Genomic DNA, 23,234 nt, shown 5'->3' with positions numbered 1-23,234 from the left:
AACTCTATGGTACACTACAACATCAGTCCTATGACTTCTTTTAACTGGTGCTAAATTTTGTTTTTTTATTATTTATGTGGACATACAAATTCAACATTTCCCACCTATTCACATGTATTAGGTGTTTGGAAAGTAGTTAAATAATTGCATTATTTTATCCAACTTTGATATAAATAAATATTGATATTTTAATATTTATAGATTCAAGTTAAGAAATTTAAAGTTATGTTCTCATGGCATTGATAAACCTAACTAGTAAACCTATAAAGTATGCATCTGTTGCTTGAATTTACTTACTCATTAAGCTTTTTAAGGGGTCTAAGAGTTTGGAATGGTGTTAAGTAAACATTACTGTATTTTAAAAGTCATCTCATCACTGTATAAGAGAAGTCTTTTTTAAGTCACACTGTTAAATGTGTGCAAACTATGTAGAATATTCTTTTTTATATTTGCATTTTACTTGTTTCATGAATATTTAGATTTTTGTTTTTTTATTTACTCTCTAAAGTATAACTTTTCAATATGTCTTTGTAAACACGGGATTTAGATTATAATTAGTAAATTATTTTATTAAATCACCTACACAAAAAAATTAAAACACTAAATGAAAAGCAAACTTGAAAGAATAGCAGCAGAATTTTTTATAGTCGTTGTTCAGAAAATAAACACACATATGGAAAAATAATTGTACTCCCCAAAACAAAAGTTTCGCTTTTTGGAGCTATCACAACTCAAACTCAAATCTCAATCCAAGCAAGATGTTTCTAGGATATTTTGAAATATCTAATCATTGGTTTTCAGTGAGTTACGTAAACATTAGCTACCTTTTGCTTACCAGGCCATGAAAGCACATATCGTTTTTTTTAAATTTTACTAATATATTTTATTCAACCCACCATATCTCAAATATTATTTCAACATGTAATTAATGAAAAAAAAATCATTGAAAATTTTACATTCTTTATCATACCAAGTCTTTGAAATGAAATGTGTACTTTATTCCCAACTTGGGATAGCCACATTTCATGCGCTCAATGACCACATATGGCTAATGGCTACTATACTGCACAGTGAAGGTATAGAGTTTATAGAAAGAAAGCAAGAAAGAAAGGGAGGAAGGAAGAAAGGGATGAAGGAAGGAAGGAAGGAAGGAAGAAAGGTAGGGAGTGGGGGAGGAGAAAGAAGTTGGGTATGATTCCTTCAAAGCAGTAACAATATTTTTTCAGTGGTGAAAAGTAAGCATTAATTGTAACTAAAGACTCAAGGAAAAAAAGGAACTATGTAACTTTGGTTTCTTACCAGTGTTTTGAGTGTCTCCCATAGAATATGAAGAAAGCACACATCATAATAACAGCACTTTAATTTTTGCCCATGCTTGACTTAATTGTTGCTTTTATTTCATGTCTGTTTTCTTTCTGGTATATCATTATAAATGAACATACTGAAGATACCAGCAATGGTATATCATATAATAGGCAAGTGGAACACAGTGAATTATGTAAAAATAAAAGCAAATAGATTTCTCTCCCTCTGGAGAAAATAGCATGAGTGTTGCAAAACAGGAAAAGAATACTAATTAGATATAAAATGAGCTGTTAGTAGAAAGCTTTGAAGACAATTATGGGAAGAATTTATTTAATTTGTGAAGAGATTTATTGCCACTAAAGAGTTTGGAATTGAAAAGTTATCCATTCAATATTACATTATAATAGAGATCCTCACTTTTTCCCCCATGAAGAGTATATTATGGGAGGAATAGGAGGATTAATGAGAAGTAATTTTAGAAGCATAATGCTTGAATGATACCTGTGGCTATTGGAATTGAGAGAAAAAGTAGGATGATACAAGTACTGTCTGCAACTACCAAATCATTTTCTTCATTTATTCCAGTGTGGGAATAGGATAGGCATAGAATAGGTATTTCCATTCCAAAAGGAAATTTCCATTTCATGGACCTGGGCCTATGATGGCAGTGGCAGTCCTGCCAAATTCTAAGCTACCTTCTAGGTCATTCTTCCCTTTATTTGAAGGTTAATTCGTGTTTGCAGCCAGATAGCTCTATTGGATGTTCCTATAGAATCCCTTTCTTCATTTATTTCCCTTCAGGCCAAGTTGGCAGTGTTTCTACTTCTATAAAATTACCAAAAACCTTGTTGGCCTTCCATGTAAATCACAGGCATCCAAACCATGGGACAACAGGATTTTCCAAAGACCTTTCCTGGATAATCCCATCTTTATTCCTGGCTTTTGCTGAGGTGATTGATTGGGTCCATGAGCCACACCTGTAATCTCTTTAGCAAATGAGCCAGACCATCCACACATTTTTGCAGTATGGATGGGCTGTAAATTTTCCAAATATTCAAGTTCTAGGTCTTTTTGTTTTTAATGGTTTGTTGTTGTTTTGTTTTGTTTTGTTTCTGCTTAGCAATTTCTTCTTCAGTTTATGTCTCACCTCTCACATTTTACTATAACCAACAGGACTCAACTTCCTGGTTCCAAAATCAACGTTAGCTTGCTTCTCCCTGTGGCTTCACATTATCTTCCATCTGTGCATGTTTGTATCCAAATCCCTCATCTTATAAAGACAATAGTCATATAAAGTAAAATATGTATTAGTGAGAGTTAGAGTTCTCCAAAGAAATAAGAGCAATAAAATGTATGTGTATATAATTGTGAATTAATACAATGTATATTTAAAATAACTGCTTCGTCAACAGGTAGTATTTTACTTGTTTTAAGAGTATGGAAGAAAAGAATGTGGAAAATAATATTACTTTTGGTAATAGTATTGCTAGTAATTGTCCTGGAAATTTTATATAGACAATCTCATTTATTTCTTATAATCAATCTGAAAATTAAATAGTTCTTTTCTTATTTTGAAGGTGAAGAAACTGAAGTTCCACAAATATATTTTTCCCAATACCAAATAAGGTGATCAGAGATTTTTTATAAATTGTTGTTGCCATTTGTTATTGTTACAAATAACTCACAACTTTGGTAAACTTTAGCAAAAGGTATAAGAAAGAAATAATTCATAGAATAAAAGGAAAGGTGAGAAATTTCTCCACTGAAGATGGGAGCCTAACATACACAGAGTCAGGTGGCCAGAATTAAATTTGTCTCCTAAAGACTCTACCTTTGAGGTAAAAAAGCTCTAAACATTTCCATTCTTTCTGTCACTCCAGATTTAATTTCCTAAGTGATAGGGATTGAGTCATCTTGTATTCATCATATATTCAACCATTGGCTAGGGGATGACAGAGGACTTTGAATAGCAATCCCACCAAAACTGAATTAATCGGAGAAGTCTGGCAAACTAGAACTTAACTGAAGTGCTGTTATCAAATGAAGGAGAAGAGGCATGGGTATTAAGCAGACAAAACCCATTGATATTTGTCAGAGCTAGTAGGCATGAAGATAAAACTCTAACCCAAGTTTGGATGAAAAGTCCATTAGATTGTCTTTGAGTTTTTCTCATAGGCAGCAACTATTAACAGCTTCCTTTCCAATTGAGAATCAAGAATTTTGTCTACTGTTTGCCAAAGCTCCACTGTTTTCCACAATGAATTTTTTTTAATTGAGGTATAGTTGACATATAACATTCTCTTAGCTTCAGGTGTATAACATAAAGGTTCAGTAGTTGTATATATTACAAAACGATCACCACAAGTCTAGTTAACATCCATCACCGTGGATAGTTACATATTTTTTCTTGTGATGAGAACGTTTAAGATCTACCCTTTTAGCAATTTTCAAACATGCAATAGAGTATTATTATCTATAGTCACCATGCTGTACATTACATCACTATGACATTTATTTTATAACTGGAAATTTGTACCTTTTAATCCCCTTCACCCATTTAGGCCACATCCCCACCCCCACCTCTGGCAACCACCAATCTGTTCTTTGTATCTATGAGCTTTTGTGTGTGTGTGTGTGTGTGTGTGTGTGTGTGTGTGTGTGTGTGTCTTGGTTTTGTTTTAGATTTCACATATGTATAAGTTCATAATGGTGTCTGTCTTTTCCCATCTGTCCACAATGAAGATTTGGCATCAAAATATATCTGAATCTTCTTGACAGTAAGAATTTTAGTCTCTGCAGTAAATGAGATACCAATAGTCATGCATATATTTTTGATAAGAAAACTAATAGGGTAGTAAATCACTGTGAGAAGAAATTTTCTTTCTAAGAACCCTCTTGATGAGAACATTAACCTTAGTATGTCGTTAGGAAAGAATTCTGATGAAATCCATAATCAATGAGTATAATATTTCATTTGAAAAACAGTCCTCAAGATGTCATTGAAAGCGAATAACACTTACAATTGTAATTTAATCACCCTATTTTCAATGTTATTCTATCTCCATAACTTCTACTTTAGGAATCTTCTTATAACTCATAAATAGAGATCTACCTTGACCTTACCCTGTCAGTATATCTCATGAATAGAGGTTATAAGATAATGTCATTTCCATTCCAAATTTCCAGAGCCAATATTCTTTCAACATTATGCCATCCATAATTTCTGTAAACTAGTTTAGCTTGATATTTATAATACCATTTACTTGTTGCCATTTATTATATTTTATAATAATTTTCAAGAAATGCAGCATGACTGAGAGGGAGACGGGATTAAAAAAACAAACATTTTCTATACCACTTTGATTCATTGTTTCTAGTGATATTACAAATTATTATACTAGTTTGTAATATAAGGCATTCTTGCTTCTTTCCAAAGAGTGTTTCTAAAACCATAACTTGATATGTTTATATAATTGCTATTATATTCACAGTAAATCAAGAACAGCATGAATAGATATAATGGTCTTACTGTTATGGGTTGAATTGTGTCCCCTTAAAAAATATATGTTGGAGTCCTAGTACAAAGTACCTCGACTTATTGAATGTGACCTATTTGAAATTAGGATCACTGAAGGTGTGATTAGTTAAGATGAGTTCACACTGGAGTAGGGAGGGTAGGCACCAATCCAATATGACTGGTGTTTTTAGAAGAAGGTAGCTATTTAAATACACAGAGACACACAGGGAGAACACCGTGTGATTATGAAGACAGAAATTGGAATTATGTGGCTATAAGCCAAGGAATATCAAAAATTGCTGAAAAATCACCAGAAGTGAGAAAGAGGTATGGAAAGATTCCTCAACAGGTTTCATGTGGAACATGGCCCTGGTAACACATTGATTTCAGACTTCTAACCTCCAAAACTGTGGACAATAAATTTCTCTTTTTTAAGCTACCCAGTTTGTGGTACTTTGTTATAGCAGTCCTAGGAAACTAATACCTATTGTAGAGTGCATCAGAGATACTGGGCCTGAAACTCAAATGGACATGACTCTTTTTTTAAATGTGTATCTTGAAAGACAATGCCTAACATGACTTTTTAGATTCTTAACCATTAACACTAAAAACTGTAGGAGCTGGATACAATCTTTGTACAATGGCAATGCCTATCAAAAAGCACAGGACATGTTTGAAACAAACATGACATTATATATAACTTTGCAGAAAGCCTTTCAATTTTTTGTTTTACGATATATTTACAGCTTCTTAACATGACATAAAGTTATTCAACTTTTGGCTCTTTTGGTATTCTCACTTCTTAATATTTTCCTGACTCTTTTTTGGTAAGTTCATCAAGTTCCCTTTCACTTCTGGCCTTTAAACATTTTATTCTCTGTGAAATAGTCTTTCCTCTTTCTTCACTTGGCTAATACCTGCTAAGAAAAAAAAAATGTATTGAATGACACTTGCTAAAGATGGTAAGGCAGAGAGGTCAGTGGATGGAAAATTACTAAGAGAAAACAGGGTAGTCATGTATAGAGAGTTGGGGGTTCTGGTTAAAATGATTTAGCAGGGGTCTGGTTAAAGTAGATTTTACAAGAAGGTGCACAGATGGGCCTAGGAGAAGGTTTAGGAACCAGACTAATGTTTGGTCAAGCAAAGAACTGTTGTTATACCTATGCCTAAAACGAGTCTCTGTTTAATTTCTTTTTCCTCAGGGAGGACTTTCTTAACCCTAACCAGACTAGATTAAGTTCTCTTATTATATACTCTCGTTACATATCTCTCTTGTAACTCTGTTCATCACACTAATAATATTCACCCCTCTTTTCACAGCATAGTGTTCCCCTGAGAACACTTTTATTGGTCTTACTCATAGCTGAAAGTCCAATACAAAATTCTGGGCACATACTTATGTACTCGTTATATATTTGTCAGTTTAATGAAAACTGTGGCTCTAGAAGAGTTTCTTTGAATATTTTAGGTGAATGAAAATCCTTAAACAACTTTTAATAAAAAAGAGAGCATACGCACCAAAACATCAATTCTGGCACAGCAGTGTTATTAATTACATATTTCTATCTATTAACACAATAGCTCACATAAAGAAGTAAAATGATTCATAATTAGTTTACACTTATATAAATAATATAAATAATAATTACATACATTTTATATCTACATTATTTAAATTACAAAAAGTATCAGGATCAGAAATTGAGGATAATTATAAGCTTTTTCCTTTATTAATTTATATATCAACATTATTTAACATATGCCACAACATACCCAGTATTAACATGCTTGCAAAATGGACTTTTGGAGGCATGAAAAAAATTTAATGATAAGGCTGTAGACACACTTCTGATTCTGACAGTTTGCATGCATATAGTAGTGCAATAAACTGCTAAAGTTTCGTTTTACAAAGATTACCCTAATTACTGTTACAAGTATTTTTAGAAATTGCCTATACTATATAATTCCATAGAATATCTTGAAATTATTATTTTAGTTGGGATCCAGTATTTGGGAGCTAATATTTATTCTGTTTTCTTTACATACACATTTTATATGGGCTAAAATATTCATTAATTTATTTTAAAGAGTATTATCTTACTGATTTTATAATGCTCAAAGCTGAACCCAGATAATTAACTAAATCTTGGCATACTATATAATTCTCAAAACATAATTCATCTTAGGGAAACAAACAAACAACCTCCAAACATGAAATAGAAGTACAAATTAAAAAATCAACAAACCTCTCTGTTTTTCTTTTCTTAGAAAAAAAAAAATAGTAAAAAAACCTGCTGTTATCTTTCCTTAGCGGTTCATACAAACTGTAGAACAAAATCTAAAAATTAAATCTCAAAAATGTTTGAATTTATTTGATGACTTAATAATGAAAAGAACTAATAAGAACCTGCTGTATAGCACAGGGAACTCTACTCAGTACTCTGTAATGGCCTATATGGGAAAAGAATCTTAAAAAAAGGAGTGGATATATGTATATGTATAACTGATTCACTTTGCTGTACACCTGAAACTAACACAACATTGTAAGTCAACTATACTCCAATAAAATTGTTTTTTAAAAAAAGAACATTTACTTATATATTGCCATCTTATTATAGCATTCCCATAATATATTTAAAGCAACAATTTGCTATTCAAGATACAGTTAGGTTTAACTTTTATGACTACCTGATCATGAATGTCCAACATTCTGATCACCATTAGTTGCTTACTCTGTTACTCTGAACCTTCTTATCAGACAAGGAAGTATGCTCCACTCAAAGCCAATGGTAAATATTTAAGTTGGTTCTGCACATGCATAAAACACAGTTATGGAAAATATCTTTAAGTATTTTTTAATTAAAAACAGCCATATGCATGAAAACATCAATTCTGTTTTCAATAAAGTATAAAAAAGCCTCAGTTTACTTAATTGCTTTAGTATCTGAGAACGAGAAGGAACATAGTAAAATGGTAAACAGGGGAACACACTACATGTAGAGAATAATACTACACTAGGAATTGGGAAAACTTTCTTTCAGTTCTAACATTTGTCTAAAGTTATTTATAAATGTCTAAATTATGAGATTCCATCAATTTTAAAGGATCTCAAAATATTGTGTGCATTAACAGAAGCTCTTCCCCAAATTAAGAGCAATAAAAGTCAAACCCAATATCTTTCCAAGGTATCAAAGGTTTTTTCACTCATTTCACAAATTTCTTTTAGCTGGTTATTTTATTGAAAACATAGGGAACATATATTCTAAGCAGTGAATTTCAGAAGAAAGAATCACAAACTTTCAATATTAAATGAAACCATCAGAACAGCTAATATAAAACAACAAACATTTCTGACATTTTCCTCTCTTTTCATGAATAAAATGGGCATAAAAGTCTTGTGAACTAAAACCTAACAATGATAATTTTCAACACAATGATATCAAATCTGCAGGTCCATAGACTATTCTTTTCTTTTTTTTAATTTTATTTATTTTTTTTACACAACAGGTTGTTATTAGTTATCTATTTTATACATATTAGTGTACATTTGTCAATCCCAACCTCCCAAATCATCCCACCACCACAACCCTCCCCAGCTTACCCCCTTGGTGTTCATATGTTTGTTCTCTACATCTGTGTCTCTATTGCTGCCTTGCAAACTGGTTCGTCTGTATCATTTTTCTAGATTCCACATATATGCGTTAGTAACCAATATTTGTTTTTCTCTTTCTGACTAACTTCACTCTGTATGACTGTCTCTGAGTCCATCCATGCCTCTGCAGATGACCCAATTTCGTTCCTTTTAATGGCTGAGTAATATTCCATTGTGTATATGTATCACATCTTCTTTATCCATTCGTCTGTCAGTGGGCATTTAGGTTGCTTCCATGACCTGGCTATTGTAAATAGTGCTGCAATGAACATTGGGGTTGACATCTTTTTTTTTTTTAATAGATCTTTATTGGAGTATAATTGCTTCACAATACTGTGTTAGTTTCTGTTGTACAACAAAGTGAATCAGCCATATGCATACATATATCCCCATATCCCCTCCCTCTTAAGCCTCCCTCCCACCCACCCTATCCCACTCATCTAGGTCGTTGCAAAGCAGGAATCTGATCTCCCTGTGCTATGCAGCTGCTTCCACCTCACTATCTATTTTACATTTGGTAGTGTATATATATCAATGCTACTCTCTCACTTCGTGCTAGCTTACCCTACCCCCACCCCGTGTCCTCAAGTCCATTCTCTACATCTGCTTCTTTATTCCTGTCCTGCCCCTCAGAACCATTCTGAACCATTTTTTTTAGATTCCATATATGTGTGTTAGCATACGGTATTTGTTTTTCTCTTTCTGACTTACTTCACTCTGTATGACAGACTCTAGGTCCATTCACCTCACTACAAATGACTCAATTTCGTTTCTTTTTATGGCTGAGTAATATTGCATTGTATATATGTGCCACATCTTCTTTATTCATTTTTGAATTATGGTTTTCTCTTGGGATATGCCCAGTAGTGGGATTGCTGGGTCATATGGTAATTCTATTTTTAGTATTTTAAGGAACCTCCATACTGTTCTCCATAGTGGCTATATCAATTTACATTCCCACCAATAGTGCAAGAGGGTTCTTTTTTCTCCACGCCCTCTTCAGCATTTGTTGTTTGTAGATTTTCTGATGATTCCCATTCTAACCAGTGTAAGGTGATACCTCATTGTAGTTTTCATTCTTGTCCATCTGTATGTCTTCTTTGGAGAAATGTCTATTTAGGTCTTCTGCCCATTTTCTGATTGGGTTGTTTGTTTTCTTAATATTGAGCTGCATCAGCTGTTTATATATTTTGGAGATTAATCCTTTGCCTGCTGATTCGTTTGCAAATATTTTCTCCCATTCTGAGGGTTGCCTTTTCATCTTGTTTATAGTTTTCTTTGCTGTGCAAAAGCTTTTAAGTTTCATTAGGTCCCATTTGTTTATTTTTATTTCCATTTCTCTAGGAGGTGGGTCAAAAAAGATCTTGCTGTGATATATGTCAAAGAGTGTTCTTCCTCTATTTTCCTCTAAGTTTTACAATGTCTGGTCTTACCTTTAGGTCTTTAATCCATTTTGAGTTTATTTTTGTGTATGGTGTTAGGGAGTGTTCTAATTCCATTCTTTTGCATATAGCCATCCAGTTTTCCCAGCACCATTTATTGAAGAGACTGTCTTTCTCCATTGTATATTCTTGTCTCCTTTGTCATAGATTAGTTGACCATAGGTGCGTGGGTTTATCTTTCGGCTTTCTATCCTGTTCCATTGATCTATTTTTCCATTTTTGTGCCAGTACCATATTGTTTTGATTACTGTAGCTTTGTAGTATAGTCTGAAGTCAGGGAGTCTGATTCCTCGAGCTCTGTTTTTTTCCCTCGAGTGCTTTTGCTATTCGGGATCTTTTGTGTTTCCATACAAATTTTAAGATTTTTTGTTCTAGTTCTGTAAAATATGCCATTGGTAATTTGATAGGGATTGCACTGAATCTGTAGATTGCTTTGGATATTATAGTCATTTTCACAATATTGATTCTTCCAATCCAAGAACATCTCTCCATCTGTTTGTGTCATCTTTGATTTCTTTCATCAGTGACTTTTCTGAGTATAGGTATTTTACCTCCTTAGGTAGGTTTATTCCTAGGTATTTTATTCTTTTTGTTGCAATGGTGAATGGGATTGTTTCCTTAATTTCTCTTTCTGATCTTTTGTGGTTAGTGTATAGGCATGCAAGTGATTTCTGAGCATTAATTTTGTATCCTGCAACTTTACTACATTCATTGATTAGCTCTAGTAGTTTTCTGGTGGCATCTTTAGGATTCTCTACGTATAGTATCATGTCATCTGCAAACAGTGACAGTTTTACTTCTTCTTTTCCAATTTGTATTCCTTTTATTTCTTTTTCTTCTCTATTGACATGACTAGTACTTCCAAAACTATGTTGAATAATATTGGCAAGAGTGGACACCCGTGTCTTCTTTCTGATCTTAGAGGAAATGCTTTCAGTTTTTCACCATTGAGAATGATGTTTGCTGTGGGTTTGTGATATATGGCCTTTGTTATGTTGAGGTAGGTTCCCTCTATGCCCACTTTCTGGAGAGTTTTTATCATAAAGTGGTGTTGAATTTTGTGAAAAGCTTTTTCTGCATCTATTGAGATGATCATATGTATTTTATTCTTCAATTTGTTAATATGGTGTATCACATTGATTGATTTGGTATATTGAAAGATCCTTGCATCCCTGGGATAAATCTCACTTGATCATGGTGTATGATCTTTTTAATGTGTTGTTAGATTCTGTTTGCTAGTATTTTGTTGAGAACATTTGCATCTATATTCATCAGTGATATTGGTTCTTAATTTTCTTTGTTTGTAGTATCTTTTTCTGATTTTGGTGGCCTCGTAGAATGAGTTTGGGAGTGTTCCTTCATCTGCAATTTTTGGGAAGAGTTTGAGAAGAATGGGTGTTAACTCTTTTCTAAATGTTTGATAGAATTCACCTGTGAAGCCATCTCGTCCTGGACTTTTGTTTGTTGGGAGATTTTTAATCACAGTTTCAATTTCATTACTTGTGATTGGTCTGTTCATATTTTCTATTTCTTCTTGATTCAGTCTTGGAAGGTTATACCTTTCTAAGAATTTATAAGTGTAATCTACTGTTTTTGGATGGAATGTCCTACAAATATCAATTAAGACTATCTGGTCTGTTTTGTCATTTAAAGCTTGTGTTTCCTTATTAATTTTCTGTCTGGATGATCTGTCCATTGGTGTAAGTGAGGTGCTAACATCCCCCACTATTGTGTTACTGTCAATTTCCTCTTTTATAGCTGTTAGTATTTGCCTTATGTATTGAGGTGTTCCTATGTTGGATGTATATATATTTATAATTGTTATATCTTCTTCTTGGATTGATCCCTTGATCATTATGTAGTGTCCTTCCTTGTCTCTTGTCACATTCCTTATTTTAAAGTCTATTTTATCTGATATGAGTATTGCTACTCCAGCTCTCTTCTGATTTCCATTTGCATGGAATATCTTTTTCCATCCCTTCACTTTCAGTCTGTATGTGTCCCTAGGTCTGAAGTGGGTCTCTTGTAGACAGCATATATATGGGTCTTGTTTTTGTATCCATTCACCTAGACTGTGTCTTTTCGTTGGAGCACTTAATCCATTCACATTCAAGGTGATTATCGATATGTATGTTCCTATTACCATTTTCTTATTTGTTTTGGGTTTGTTTTTGTCCTTTTCTTTTCTTGTGTTTCCCACTTAGAGAAGTTCCTTTTGCATTTGTTGTAGAGCTGGTTTGGTGGTGCTGATTTCGCTTAGCTTTTGCTTGTCTGTAAAGCTTTTGATTTCTCTGTCGAATCTGAATGAGTTACTTGCTGGGTAGAGTACTCTTAGTTGTAGGTTCTTCTCTTTCATCACTTTAAATATATCATGCCACTCCCTTCTGGCTTGTAGAGTTTCTGCTGAGAAATCAGCTGTTAACCTTATCGGTGTTCCCTTGTTATTTGTCGTTTTCCCCTTGTTGCTTTAGTACTTTTTCTTTGTCTTTAATTTTTACCAAATTCATTACTATGTGTCTCAGCGAGTTTCCCCTTGGGTTTTTCCTGCCTGGGTCTCTCTGCACTTCCTGGACTTGGGTGGCTATTTCCTTTCCCATGTTAAGGAAGTTTTTGATTATAATCTCTTCAAATATTTTCTCGGGTCCTTTCTCTCTTCTCCTTCTGGGACCCCTATAATGTGAATGCTGGTGTGCTTAATGTTGTCCCAGAGGTCTCTTAGGCTGTCTTCATTTCTTTTTTCTTTATTCTCTTCCACAACAGTGAATTCCACCATTATGTCTTCCAAGTCACTTTTCCGTTCTTCTGCCTCAGTTATTCTGCTATTGATTTCTTCTAGTATATTTTTCATTTCAGTTATTGTATTGTTCATCTCTGTTTGTTTGTTCTTTAATTCTTCTAGGTCTTTGTTAAACATTTCTTGCATCTTCTCAATCTTTGCCTACTTTCTTTTTCTGAGGTCCTGGATCATCTTCACTCTCATTTTTCTGAATTCTCTTTTCTGGATGGTTGCCTCTCTCCACTTCATTTAGTTGTTTTTCTGAGGTTTTATCCTGTTCCTTCATCTAATACATTGTCCTCTGCCTTTTCATTATGTCTATCTTTCTGTGATTGTGGTTTTCTTTCCACAGGCTGCAGAATTGTAGTTCTTCTTGCTTTTGCTCTCTGCCCTCTGGTGGATGAGGCTATCTAAGAGACTTGTGCAAGCTTCTTAATGGGAGGGAGTGCTGGTGGGCAGAGCTCAGTAAAACTTTAATCTGCTTGTCTGCTGATAGGTGGGGCTGAGTCCCCTCTCTTTTTTTTGTTTGACCTGAAGCAACCCAGCACTGGAGGCTACAGGCTCTTTGGTGGGGCCTATCTCAGTACTCCAGGAGGGCTCACACCAAGGAGTACTTCCTAGAGCTTCTGCTCCCAGTGTCCTTGTCCCTGCCACAGCTGCCCCTTGCCTCTGCAGGAGACCCTCCAATACTAGTAGGTAAGTCTGGTTCAGTCTACTATGGGGTCACTGCTTCTTCCCCCTGGGTCCTGATGTGCACACTACTTTGTGTGTACCCTCCAAACGTGGAGTCTCTGTTTCCTCCAGTCCTGTCAGAGTCCTAAAATCAAATCCCACTACCTTTCAAAGTCTGATTCCCTGGGCATTCCTCCTCCCATTGCCAGACCCCAGGTTGGGAAGCCTGACATGGGACTCAGAACCTTCACTCCAGTGGGTGGACTCCTGTGGTATAATTGTTCTCCAGTTTGTGAGTCACCCACCCATCGGTTATGGGATTTGATTTTATTGTGATTGGGCTTCTACCATCTCACTGGGGCTTCTCCTTTGTCTTTGGATGTGGTGTCTCTTTTTTGGTGAGTTCCAGTGTCTTCCTGTTGATGATTATTCAGCAGTTAGTTGTGATCCTTGTGCTCTTGCAAGAGGGAGTCAACTATTCTTTTCCTCTGCATCTCCTGCGCCTTTCAGTACCATAAAAATAACTCCTATATTTTCTACAAAGCTTAGCATAAATATAATAAGGCAGAGTAGATTATTTTTTCTTACTGGAAATGAAACCCATGATTCTTCTCCAACATGCTAAAGTATGCTGGTTTATGATAAGCATGTTCTTTAAAAAGAGAAAATGAATCATTTTTATGGGAGTTGCCCTCATGTTTATTTCAGATGGCAAAATGCTGAAAAGAACCCCATGTGCATAACACAGTGTGGTTACATGGCTGAAATTGAGGAAAACTTCCCTTGCTTGACAGCAAATCACTATAATATGCATTACTGTAGGATTCTCTCTATTGTATTCCAGTATCAGGAAATTTGTGTAGTCAGTGTGGTGTATTAATGAACTAAACTCTCACATTGAGATCAGAGTTCAAATTATTTGCACACTGTACATTTTATGTATGAAATAAGTGGATAATTGTTCTGAGCTATTAAATTGCCTCTTTATCCTCAGTACTCTTCAGGGGATGCCTAGTTCTTCAGACTGAAGTGTTTATACACATTAAGGTATAATTGAACTTTAACACTTCGAAATTTTCAGCCACATTTAAGTATTTGGAAACTTATACTAATGATATCTAGAGAAATGAGGCTTGAAAATTTAGAAAAAAATATGTTTTAAAGGGGATTCTTATGGCTATAAAATGGTTCTGGAAAATAACATTTAGATAACATTCACATGAATACATGGGTGAGAAATAAGTAGCCTTCTTTTAAAAGTTCTTTTAATTTAAATTTGCTGACAAATGGTTTGGAAATGTTTGAAAATTTGCTTAACACAAGTGACTCAAAAAATTTTTTTGCTGATCATAAAATATAATATTTCTTTCACTGAGATAAAATTTTATTTGTATAAATATTCTTGAAACTAACAAAAATATTACTTCAGTTTGTTATTATTAACACTTTTAACAAGGGAAATTCCTGTCTATACTTTAATATAAAAAAATACTTATACAGAGTGTGGATGAAATGAAGACAAAGACAAATTGTAGATGAATTTCTTAAAAATAATAATCCTACTGTTTTACTTAGATATGCGGAATAAAGGAGATTCATAGTATTCAAAGGCTATTTTATAAACCCTAGAACTCTATGAAAGTTAATTTACCAGATTCTGTATACCTACATTACCGCAGCTACAATCTATGGTACTTGATTGGCAGAGGAAAATGGATTATAAGAGATACAATGAAAAAGAAAGTATTCACTTTCATGAAGTAGATTACAGTTAATTTTTTTCATACTCATATATACTTAAATTTAACAAGTAAAAACTTACACCTACTATGTACATAGTACTATATAAAAGATAAAAAACGAATGTCAAAGAAAATCTGAAAAATCTTCTAAGCAATTCACAATAAATTTGAAAATGAAAGATAAAAATAGCAATTCAAGATAATGAATGATTAAGGTTAAGTAAATGTAATAAGTGCTATATGTTTTCAAAAGAGGCAAATCAGTTGAGGAAAGTCTTGTTAGAAGAGATGGTACAGACTTGATCTTGAAGACTATAGAACATTTGGGTAAAAAGTAAAGTAAAAAAAATAAAAATTACTTGAGTTTAGTGAACATTGAGATAGCTTGATAGGATAAATTTTCCTTAAGAGTTCAGATGAAATAAAGAAGGTATAATAAATTAGCATCCATGGTAGGCTAAGAGCTCCCCAAAGATGTCTACACCCTAATCTCTGAAAACTGTAAATATACTACCTTATATGTATGGCAAAAGAAATACCAATGGTGTGATTAAAAGCATTTAGATGAGGAGATTATCCTGGATTACCCAGGTGAGCCAAATGTAATCACAGGGTCCTTAACAGAAGGAAGGCAGGAGGGTCAGAATCAGAAAATGCAACATGAGGACAGGAGAAGAATCAGTGAAAGAGATGTGATTATAGCACTGAAGATGGAGGAAGGGGCCAAGAACCAAGGGATGCAGTTGGCCTCTAGAAACTGGAGAAGGCAAAAAGTGGATTCTTCTTTCAGAGCCTTCAGAATAAAACAGCCCTGGTGACCCTTTGACTTTAAGTCCAATAAGACAGATTTCAGACTTCTGGCCTCCAGAACTGTAAGGCAATAATTGTGTTGTTTTAAGCCACTGAGTTTGTGGTAATTTGATACTACAGTAGGAAACTCATATAAGATCATTCACTTTCACTCAGCCCTGACTCGTAGATATTTTCCATTAATGTGAAGTGAGGGCTTTGAGAAAAAAACAGAATAATGGAAAGCACCTACATCTGATGGAATGTACTAATAATGAAGAAGAGTCACACTAATATTAATTACTTAACTAACTCAAAATAAATTATAATTAATTAAAATGTGGTGGTCTATCGAAAGATGAATGGATACAGAAGATATGGCACATATATACAATGGAATATTACTCAGCCATAAAAAGAAACGAAATTGAGTTATTTGTAGTGAGGTGGATGGACCTAGAGTCTGTCATACAGAGTGAAGTAAGTCAGAAAGAGAAAAACAAATACCGTATGCTAACACATAAATATTGAATCTAAAAAAAAAAAAGGTTCTGAAGAACCTAGGGACAAGACAGGAATAAATACATAGAGAATGGACTTGAGGACACAGGGAGGGGGAAGGGTAAGCTGGGACAAAGTGAGAGAGTGGCATGGACATTATACACTACCAAATGTGGAATAGATAGCTAGTGGGAAGCAACTGCATAGCACAGGGAGATCAGTGGTGCTTTGTGACCACCTAGAGGTGTGGGATAGGGAGGGTGGGAGGGAGACACAAGAGAGAGGAGATATGGGGATATATGTATATGTATAGCTGATTCACTTTCTTATAAAGTAGAAACTAACACAACAATGTAAAGCAATTATACTCCAATAAAGATGTTAAAAAATGTGGTGGTCTATTAGTATTTCCCATTTTGTAATCTGTGTCCACTTTTTACTCTTTGACATCTCTCATCTCTATACACACATACACATTTTCACTTTATTATTATCTTAATATATGTATTTCTTCATTATATTAATGGTTCTATAACTTTTCTTTGTACATAAAGATACTGTGTTAATGTAGGTTTTATATTTTACTCCATTGGTAATATAACTTAGAATACTGAATAATAAGTGAATAAGCCAAATAACCAGATTAGAACAAATCTGGTTAGATCATTATAGACCTTCACAGATAAAAGTAAGTCAGAGATTTATATAGAAAATGTAATGAGGATCAGATCTATTTTGTAAGAAAGCGACTTTGGAACCCAGAGAAAATGTCTTTCACCTATGAAGAAATATGTGTGCTATTTATTTATAACAGTCTCACATAAATCCTAAAACTTCTCCTTTTGTAAAATGAGTCATATTCATACCAGTTCATCATTTATCTATATATCTATATTTTTAATCTATCTGATTTTACTCTTGGTGATTCCTTCCTACCCAGAAAACCTTCCTCAATTAAATATAGTCTCTGAACCTGAGATTTGTTAAAGAAAAAGTTAAATTCTTGTGTCTATAATTTCCAAATAAATGAAACTCATTTTAAAGACAGTGGTCTTGAAAACCAAGTCTTCAAATGCAAGAGCCAGACTTTGTGAGAGAAATGAGTTTTTAAATTCCAAAGTTTGAGTCTGAAAATCTCCCATCACAAATGTTATACCATAAAAAAAACACATGCATGATGATACAATATCCAGCTTTTACTAAGCCTCAAAGGATAGTCACTAGTATCAGCATTATTCTTCAAAACTGTCTTAGAATCTGTCACTATACCATTTAGAAATTTTTCAGTTGAAAGTGTCACAAAACCCACTCCAAACAGCCATAAACAATTTAACAAATTATTGGTGCACATATATGAAAAGTCTGGAAAAATGTGGGTTTTCATCAAGGATTCATTTAATCACTTTATCTCCTCATACAGAATGTATGCTTCATCTTAGGGCTAACTCTCTTTCTTGTTAGAGGTTGGTTGCCTGCACCTTTCAAGAGCTCAGGTGCTTGTTTTTATTTAGCCATGTTTAAAGTATAATTTTTTTGTAGATTCTCAAAAGGGAGAAACTTCATTTCTAGAAGCCAATGTCTCCTCAAGTAGGATTAAGAGTGTGTATGATGAATTAATGTGATCGATAAGAATGTATGATCTGCTGTTTAGCTTGAATCAAACTGGGGCCATATAGAGCTGGAATTGGGGACCACTTTCATCTTAAACACCTGGGCTGCAGTTGGAAGTATACATTGGTATGGTGAAGGCAACTACTACCAGCCTGAGAAAGCTAAGTATTCAGGAATTTTGCCAGCTAGTTGAAATCAGCCACATTGGGAGCATTTACAACATGAAAGTCAGCAAACACTATAAATCAAAGCCCTTTTAATTATTTTTTTTAATTCCAGGAGACCCAGTTTACCAACACATTGCTAGTTGTGTACCACCAACATATGAATTATAAACATGTTATAGTACAATTGTTCACTGGAAATCTACTTCATAATTTAAAAAATCAATAAATTCAACAATATTGATAATCTCAAAATAAATATAATAAATGAAAGAAATCTGACTTTCCCTGTGCAAAAACAATATGTAGACACTCCACAATTCCATTTTTATAAAATGCTAGAAAATACCAAAGTTAGGTTGTGTATTAGAAAGCAGATCAATCTGCTTTCTTGTCTTGCGTTGTTGCAGGACCAAGGAGTGAGAGAATTACAAGGAATCTTTTGGGAAGTGATGCATAAGTTAAACATCTTGATTGTGGTGATGGTTTCATGGGTATTTACATATTCAGACTTATCAAATTATACATTTAAATAAGGCTATTTTATTATACAGTGATTAAAATTCAATAAAGCTGTTTAAAAAAAACCAGCAAAAACACTTAAACAGCAAAAAAGCTAACAAGAAAACGGCATCATTAAGAAAAAGAAAAGCCAAGGTACAGACGAAGAAAATAATTACAAATCATATATCTGATAAAAGACTTGTATCCCAAATATAAAAGTAATAAACCAACTTAATAATAGGACAAACAGCCCAATTTTTAAATGGTCAAATATTTTAATGCCCATTTCACTGAAGAATTATATAAGAGGCTAATATATACATGAAAAGATTGTCAACATCATTAGTTACCAGGAGAATTCAAAGTGAAGCCACAATGAGCTAACATCACAAACCCACTAGACTGTCTGTAATAAAAAAGACTGGTTGCATTAGTTTGTGAGGGCTGCCATACCATAGTACCACAAACTGGGTAGTTAAGCAAAAGAAATTTATTGTCTAACAGTTCTGGAGGCTAGAAATCTGAAATCACTGTTTCAACAGGGTTGGTTTCCTTTGATTGGCTGTGAGGAAAGTTTCTGTTCTCAGTACCTCTCCTTGGCTTTCAGATCTCTGCCTTCATTTTCACATGGTATTCTCTTTGTATATGTCTGTTTCTGTGTCCAAATTTCCCTTTTTATAAAGATATCAATAATATTGGGTTAGGACTCATTCCATAACCTCACTTTAAACTTGATTATCCCTGTAAAGACCCTATCTCGAAATTTGCTCACATTTTGAGGCACTTGGGGTTAGAGAACTCCAACAGTCTTTTTTTGTGGGGACACAATTCAACCCATAACAACACTAATATCAAATACTGGGGTAGAGGTGAACAATCTAGATCATTCATGTAATTTTGGTTGGAATGTAAATTGTACAGCCACTTGGGAAACTACTTTGTCAATAAATTAAAAAGTTAAACATAATCTTCCCTTACTATCCAGCAATTTCATTCCTAGGAATCTATCTAAGATGAGTGGAAACACAAAGAAATTGTAGAGGAATATTTATAGTAGAATTATTCAAATTATACATAGATTTTCATAGCAGCAAAAACTGGATACTGGATATTATTCAAATGTCCAACCAAAATGCAATATATCCATACAGTGGAATACTATTCACAATAAAAATGAACACAAAAAAATAGAGGGACTTCAAAAAAATATGATACATGAAATGAGTCATACACAAAACATATAATTCCATTTATTTTGAATATCAAAAAAATCTAATTTTATAGAAACAGAAAGCAAATCAGTAGTTAGCTGGGGCTAGGATAGGAGTGGAAATTGATTTCTAATAGACACAAGGGAACCCTAAGGAGTGATGGAAATGTTTAAAACTGAATTGTGATGATGGTTTCAGAACTCTATAAGTTTACTAAAACTCAGTGAACTATACACTTAAAATGAGTAAATTTTATGCTATTTAAATTATAGCTTCATAAAACAGCCAAAAAGAAGTTTATCTTAGTACTCCAAACAAACAACAAAAGTTGCTTGCAGGAGGATATCAAAAGGAGAGATATTCAGAAGTGGATAGATTTAAAATATATTTTGGAGATAAATGTAGATTTCTGAAAGCTAGAGATTGGATGGTGATGAAACATGTGACACATAGGTATCTGACTTTAGAAAATGGGTGTGTGGTGTTCCTTTTTCAGAGATAGGAAATAAATATGAAGAAACATTTCTGGGGAAAGAAAATCAAGAGTGCAGCAGTATAAATTCTAACTTTGATGAGATAATTGTGAGACATCCAAGTGAAGACAAGTTAGCAGCTTGAGCTCAATAGTGATGTCATGGCTGGAAATATAAATTTGTTATACATCAGCATTTAGGTGCTGTTCAAAGCATGGAAAAAATTTACTTAAACAAAATAACAACAGAAGAAATATACATCTGGAAAAGAACAAGGAGGAATTCCAGGTAGAGAAGTAGGAAATGACAAGAGTCTGAGATGAACATCTACTCAAATATCAAGTGTAGAAATACAGAGAGTAAGAGATAAAGTTAGATACAGAGACTTGATAGAGTTAGAGATGGAGGTAGAGATAGATTACAGTAAGTGATAGAGATAAAAATAAAAATGAGCAAGAGCAAGATTTATCACAGGGATTATGGGGGGGTCACTATGTGGGAGCAAAGTGTTCATGCTGATAATTAGTGATAAATATTTTTAGAAAAGTAATTTTCCAGTGGCAGACCTTGAATGCCACAGTAAGTAATTTGAGCTTTTTCCTCTGCACAATTAAATTATTTAATGTTTCTGAGTAGGGAAATTGCATGCTGAGAATGGTGGTTTAAGAAAAAAAATTCAATAGAATGATTTAGGGGATTGGACCTTTAAAAAAGTCTGTATATGTATTCACTAAGGTCAAATAACTCAGGAAGATAATTCCAATAGTGTTGATCATTTCATGCAAAATTCACTTAATATAATCTTTTTCTTCAAACTTGGAAGGATACAAGCAACATTCTCCTTGGATATGACAGAGTAATAAAGTATAGTTCTGCTGTAAGAAAAATGCATTTTACTTGTGGAAAATGTAAATATAAATTTTAACAAAGTTACACTACCATGGAATCTTTACCACATCATATAGCTACCAAGTGGATGTATAGCCAATACTTGAAACCCAATGGTAGGGCAAGGATTTTATCTATTTATGTCTCTTTGTTTCTATTAATTTCCTCACAAACATAAAGATCAAGTTAAGTGGATCAGTGGTTTTAAAACTTTGTTCAACAACCTTTCTCAAAATACGGAATTCAAATATATCAGACATTTGAAAGCAGTGATACTTTGAATAAGATACAACCCTAGCAGTCATTCCCTAACATACGCCACAAGAATCCTTAGATTCTACTAATCATAGATTGAAAGTCATTTTGACTAGATCATCACAAAGTTAATTTGAAGTTCCAATATTATGTTTTTAATGATTATCTTCCTTTCACAATTATCTGTCATTCTGAAGCAGACAGATACCAATCCTCTCCCCGACTTCTGATTAATGTAAACAGACCACTACTTGCAATGGCAATAGAAAGCTAAGAAACAATGTCTTTGCCAAAGAAAAAACTCTTTGATATTCCACTGAATGTTGTAGATATTACTAGGTAACATAAGCAAAAGAAGGGAGCTAGTATGAAGAGGCTTAAGAAATGGCTCCTACGGAGCCACAAACAGCTAACATCTATAGTGAAGCAGAGTATGTCTAGACAAAAAGACCTGTGTCTTTTTAAACTATCCCAGCTCTTGATATGACCTTCTGTCTTATGTTCCAGGAGCATCTTCTTGTGCACATATGCAGTACTTTTTCTACAGGATATATATAGGAGCAGAATTATAGAAAATTGAGTATGTGCATCTTCAGTTTTACCGGATAATTCTATAATATCTTCAAGATTAATTGATTCAATTTATTTCTCATTAGCAGAATATAATTGTTCATCTTTCTCTATATATCTTCCAGCCTTTATATAATTGTCAAAGTATATATTTTTCCAGTTTATCGGTGAAATATGATATCTCATGGTTGTTTTTTCTAGTTTTTCAACTCTGATTACTAATAAAACTGAGAATATTTAAATATATTTATTGGTTATTCAAGCTTATTTTCTATGATTTGCTTGTTCATAGGTTTAACACATTCTATTAGGCACTTTGTTTAATTTCTTATTTTTTTAACATATTTATTAGAGTATAATTGCTTTACAATGGTGTGTTAATTTCTGCTTTATAACAAAGTTAATCAGCTATACATATATCCCCATACCTTAATTTCTTATTTTTTTCAGAGTTTTATTTCATTATTGATATCAATTTTACCTAGGGTTTTGTGCTTTAATTATTTTCTCAAAATCTGTGACTGGTGTTTTGATTTTATTCACTCTACAGATATTTTTAGTTTCATCATAATCACATTTTTCAGTAATGTTCTTAATGATTTCATCTTTCTGCTTTTGTTTTAAATTCCTTTCATACTCTGAAGTCGTAAACATAGGATTTATATTTTCTTCTGAAAATTTTCAAGGATTGTCTTCTATGTATATATTATATCTAATACATAAAAAGTTTTATTTTGTAATCTAGTTTGAATCAAATATAGTTTTAATTTTTCTTCAGAGGGGAAAAATGTTCTAGCTAGATTAATTTAATAATCTCTTCCCCCAATAATTTATCTCTCTCTCAGAGTCGTTTCTTAATATTTGTGCATGTATACTGTCTCTTTCCTGTCCCATCTCTACTAACCTATCCATGAGCCAATATTAAGCTATCCTAATTATACTTTATTATATTTTTGTTGATTCTGAATTAGAAAATATTTGTACACTTTTTCTCTCCAATTATGTTATTAGTTCAAGGAAAGCAAACACTGTATCACTATTTTAAAATATTTGTAATTAACAAAATGAGAGAATGTTAAAGAATGGAAAGATGATGGGAGGGAAAAATGAGGGAAGAAAGGAGAAGAAAGAAAGAAAGAAAGAGAAATAGAGAAAAGAAAGA

The sequence above is a fragment of the Aethalodelphis obliquidens genome, unplaced genomic scaffold (genome assembly GCF_003676395.1).
Source record: "Aethalodelphis obliquidens isolate GAN/ISIS:26980383/991018 unplaced genomic scaffold, ASM367639v1 scaffold2, whole genome shotgun sequence".
In the NCBI taxonomy this organism is placed as follows: domain Eukaryota; kingdom Metazoa; phylum Chordata; class Mammalia; order Artiodactyla; family Delphinidae; genus Aethalodelphis; species Aethalodelphis obliquidens.
Note: the sequence above shows the minus strand (reverse complement) of the source record.